Raw genomic sequence first — 5,673 nt, forward strand, 5'->3', positions numbered from 1 at the left:
AAGTTAAAGAAAGATTATGATCATGTCCTCATTGTTTCTCGTGTGCTAAATTCCGAGAAGGACAAACTCGGGGTTGATCTTGCTAGACTCAAAGAGGAGTTTGATATACTTGACAAGGCCCACAAGGCCTTGAAGGGTATTCACGCTAGTCTCAAGGAGTCTCATGATCAACTCCAAGTGAAGCTAACTAAGGAGAAAGCGACTTTTCCTCATATGGTTTTAATTGATAATGCAAATGCTACTAACCCGTGTTGTGAGCATATACATCTTGTTGAGGAAAATGTGAAGTTGAAGGAGCAACTTGAGAGAGGTCTTGCGACTTGCATACAAGGCAAGAAGAACCTCAACAATCTCTTGATCAACCAAAAGGGAGGTGTGGCCAAGGAAGGGGTTGGGTACGTGCCCGACTCCAAGAACAAGAAGAAGAATGACAAGACCAAACGACCTCCTCCCCTCATGCAAACCTTTGTGAGGGAGGGAGAGAGTGCCCCCGAGGAGAAGAAGAAGAACAATGTCAAGAAGGGCAATGCCACCCCTCTCAACAAAGCCGGCGATTTTAACCCTTCTTATGTGTTATGTCGTGCTAGTGATGGGCATGTTTATGCCAAATTTGTTGGTTCTCTTCATGAATACATTGAATGGTCTATTTGGGTTTCAAAAACCCTTGTTACTAACATCAAAGGACCCATTACAAAATGGGTACCTAAAACCAAGCATTGATCTCTTGTAGGTGTTTGCTTCCGGTGGGGGATCATGGTTGCTCGATAGCGGAGCTACAAATCATATGACCGGAAGCAAGGGCTTGGTGGTGGACGTGCACAAGGTTCCATCTATGCCCACCAATGTCGAGTGGGGTGACGCCTCATCCTCTAAGGTATTGGGACTTGGCAAGGTGGCCATCTCTCATGATCTCACGATCGAGAAGGTTCATGCTTGTTGAGTCCCTTGCATACAATTTACTTTCCGTTTGTCAACTTGCTATCATGGGCTTTGCCACTTTCTTTGATATTGATACCGTGGCCCTCTTGTGGAGCAAGACTCTTAAAGTAGCTTTTGTTGGGCATGTCGAGAACGGTCTATATGTGATTAACTTCTCGGAGCGACCCACTAAGACCGCGACATGCCTAATGGCTAAAGTTGATGTGGGATGGCTTTGGCATCGCTGTTTAGCCCATGTCAATATGAGATCTTTGCAAAGTCTCCTCAAGAGGGACCATGTCCGTGGACTAACGAATGTTAGTTTTGCTAAAGATCGTGCTTGTAGTGCCTGTATCGAAGGAAAGCTACATGAGAAGGCTCACCCTCCCACGACTATCATTTATTCAAAGAGGCCTTTGGAGCTCCTTCACATGGATCTCTTTGGGCCTCCATCCTTCGATAGTCTTGGAGGTAGGAAGTATTGCTTGATGATTGTGGATGACTACTCAAGGTACACGTGGGTGTATTTCTTCAAGAGGAAGAGCAAGACCCAACAAACCGTCATTGACTTTGCAAATGAAGCACAACGTCAACACAATGCAAAGATCTTGACAATAAGAAGTGACAACGGCACCGAGTTCAAGAACTACACCTTGGATGAGTTTCTTAGTGACGAGGGAATCAAGCATCAATATTCCGCACCCTACACCCCTCAACAAAACGGTGTTGCGGAGAGGAAGTACCGGACGTTGATGGATGCGGCAAGGACCATGATGGCGGAGTTCAAGTCTCCTTACAACTTTTGGGCCGAAGTCATCAACACCGCGTGTCATGCATCAAATCGTCTCTACCTCCGCAAGGGCTTGAGCAAGACTCCATATGAGATACTCACCGGTAACAAGCCCAACCTCAAGTACTTCCGGGTATTCGGGTGTAAGTGTTTCATTCTCAAGAAAGGTCTTCGGTTGTTTAAATTTGAGGCTAGAGCTTATGAGGGCATATTTGTTGGTTATGCTACAAACTCTCATGCTTACCGTGTCCTCAATAAATCCACGGGGCTTATTGAGGAGACATGTAACGTGGAGTTTGATGAGAATAACGGCTCCCAAGTGGAGCAAAGTGGCACTTGTGATGTAGGTGATGAAATTCCTCCTCAAGCCATAAGAAGAATGGGTGTTGGTTTTATCCTACCCATTGAGGAACCCCTTGTGGCCGAAGGAGAAGGACAATGCTCCACTCAAGTGGAGCCATCACCAACCCAAGGCCCACACGCTTCCAAAGAACAAAGTGAAGGCCCTCAACCTCATGAACAAGACCAAGGGCATGATCATACTCAAGACGATGTGGACACACCAAGTGATGCCCAAGGTCAAGTTCTCTCCCCCGAGCAAGTTCAAGATCAAGAAAAAGTTCATGACGGCGCTCAAGATGATCAAGTAACCGCTCCTCAACTCACCACCGAGGAGGAATTAGAGCGTCGTGCCGCCAAGGTTGCTTCCAAGCTCTCCACCAAGGATCATCTCATGACGAATGTGCTTGGAAGCTTAAGAAAGGGGGTAAGCACTCGTAGAAAATTAGCAAATTATTGTGAGCATCACGCGTTTGTCTCTTGTGTGGAACCCCACAAGGTCTATGAGGCGCTAGAAGATCCGGATTGGCTCAATGCCATGCATGAAGAACTCAACAACTTCGAGCGCAACAAAGTGTGGAGATTGGTGCCAAGACCGACCGGAAATCACAATGTCATAGGAACCAAGTGGATATTTAAGAACAAGCAAGATGCCCATGGGATCATCATTCGCCACAAGGCTTGTTTGGTAGCACAAGGCTACTCCCAAGTCGAGGGTATCGACTACGGTGAAACCTTTGCTCCCGTTGCTCGTCTTGAATCCATTCGCATGTTGATTGCATATGCTTCTCATCATAACTTTAAGTTACAACAAATGGATGTGAAGAGTGCTTTTCTTAATGGTCCCATTAATGAATTGGTTTACGTCAAGAAACCCCCCGGGTTCGAGGATCCCTACTTTCCTGATCATGTGTATCAACTCGATAAGGCATTCTATGGCCTTAAACAAGCCCCACGTGCGTGGTATGACCACCTTACCGAGTTGTTACAAGACCGTGGTTTTGAAGTTGGGCTAATCGACCCCACTCTTTTTACTAAGAAGGTCAAAGGGGAGTTGTTTGTGTGCCAATTATATGTTGATGATATTATCTTTGGTTCTCCTAACAAAGCTTTCAATGAGGAATTTGCCGCTCTCATGACCTCAAAGTTCGAGATGTCCTCCATGGGAGAGTTGAAGTTCTTTCTAGGGTTCGAAGTGAAACAAAGAAGAGAAGGAACCTTCATCAATCAATCCAAATACACTCAAGACATGCTCAAGAGATTCAAGCTAAGTGACGTCAAGCCGGCTTCCGCTCCAATGCCCACCAAGTGCCAACTTGACTTAGATCCCAATGGTAAAGTGGTGGATCAAAAGGTATATCGTTCCATGATTGGATCCTTGCTTTACCTTTGTGCATCTAGACCGGACATCATGTTGAGTGTGGGAATTTGTGCACGGTTTCAAGCCGCACCTAAGGAAAGTCACTATGTGGCGGTCAAACGAATCTTTCGATATTTGGCTCATACCCCAAACTTTGGCTTATGGTACCCAAGAGGATCAAACTTCAAGCTTGTAGGGTACTCGGATTCCGATTGGGCGGGAGACAAAGTGGATAGGAAGTCCACTTCCGGAGGGTGCCAATTCCTTGGTTGCTCTTTGGTAAGTTGGTCTTCCAAAAAGCAAAGTTGTGTCTCTCTCTCATCCACCAAAGTGGAGTATGTGGCGGCCGGTAGTTGTTGTGCACAACTCTTATGGATGAGGCAAACTTTAAAGGATTACGGTGTCACTTGTGACAAAGTGCCTCTTTGGTGTGACAATGAAAGTGCCATCAAGATCTCTCTCAACCCGATGCAACACTTCAAGACGAAGCATATTGAGATCCGGTATCACTTCATCCGGGATCACATTAGGCGAGGAGAGATCGAGCTCAACTACGTCAACACTCATGATAACCTTGCAGATATCTTCACGAAGCCCTTGGATGAAGCAAGATTTCGCGAGTTAAGGCATGAGCTAAATATCATCGATTCGAGCAATGTTGCTTGAACCCTTGCACACCCCACCATACTCAATGTGTTGTCCTATTTAGATGTAGGCATGGACATAGGGGGAGTGATGTTCTCTCAATGAACTCTCCCCCCCCCATTATGCATAAATCGATCAAGTCTTTCACATTAGCCATGTTTGATGGTACTTGTGCTTCAAAGACGAGTTTTGGTCATGGACCCAAGGATAATTCTTCGCGGTGCCATACCAATTGACTCAAACATAGGTGGCTATGGCCACCGCCCTCTCTTTTGGAGAGGTGGTGTCTTTCTGGTTTTGTGTGTTGCGTAGTCTTGTGGTGTCGTGTTGGCTCGGAGTGGTTTGTGCAAAGATCCAGTTTTTCGTGCGCTCGAAACGTGCATCTTCTTGAGCCCACGGTACTACCGCGTCTGGGCGTGGTACTACCGCTTTGGGAGGCACGGTACTACCGTGCCACAGCACGATACTACCGCTCTGGTGCGGTACTTTGGAAGTACCGCGCCGGGCGGTACTACCGTGTCTGGGCACGGTACTACCGCGCTGTCAAGGGCGCGTGGGGGTTATGACTCGGGCAGGGGAGTTCCAACTCCCCATACCCATTCATTGTCTCTCTCTCCACGTCTCTCCCTCTCAAGAACGGCGCCGGAGGCCCTCGCCGGATCTCCATCTCCGGCCACTCTCCTTGGATTCCGACCGGTGGGATCGTTCCCCACCACTTCCTCTTGCCATGGACCAAGGTTTTTCCCCAAATCCCTCTTTTTCTTGGTTGTTCTCTTACTTCTAGGTTTTTGGGGAGAAACTTGTAGTTCTTGAGATTTTAGGCCAAATCTATGCAAGAGTAGGATGTAGGAGAGTCGTGATGCGTAGGAAACATACTTGATATGCTGTCTTGTGGTAGCTTTGTCCAACCGTAGTACCGCCGTGGTTTCGCGGGCTTTTTCAAATTTGAACCAGTTCAGATCTGATGCGGTGCGGTACTACCGTGCCCGATGTGCGGTACTACCGCCTGTCAGGTGCGGTACTACCGTACCGTGCGGTACTACCACTCTGCAGACGCGGTACTACCGCGCCGGCCCCGACGCTAAGGTCGTACTACCGCTCCTACACCCGGTACTACCGTGCTCTTGCACGGTACTACCGCGTCTAAGAGCCGTACTACTATCTTAGCTCCGCAGCTCTTGGCAGTACTACCGTAGGGATCAAATCTCTCTCTAGGCATTTATCATGTGTGCTTTCTGCTTGTTTCACTTGCGTTGTTGTGGTCTTTGCATTAACCTCTCTTGGCTGTTGTGGGTGTTTTTGCGTTCTGTGTCTCAGGTGGTGGCTCTCGCCGTTCCAATCCCAGTCGTGACACTGGCTCCAAGCGTCTGTGCAACCCCCAAGATGAAGCCCCAGAGGGCTCCAATGCCCCCAAGCGCAATGTCAAGACCACTGCCAGCAAGCAAAAGGAACCGGCTAAGGGCATGGACGAGATTTCAATCACTGAGTATGTCGAGCGCCGGAAGATCAATCCCTATGTGAATCCTCGGGCTATTCTCAGAGGCAACGAGCTGTTCTGGACCAAGCAACAATCTCTCATCTATCTGGATGTGATCAAGAACAAGCAGAATACCTTTGTGGA

This window comes from Triticum dicoccoides, chromosome 2A, assembly GCF_002162155.2.
Source record: "Triticum dicoccoides isolate Atlit2015 ecotype Zavitan chromosome 2A, WEW_v2.0, whole genome shotgun sequence".
In the NCBI taxonomy this organism is placed as follows: domain Eukaryota; kingdom Viridiplantae; phylum Streptophyta; class Magnoliopsida; order Poales; family Poaceae; genus Triticum; species Triticum dicoccoides.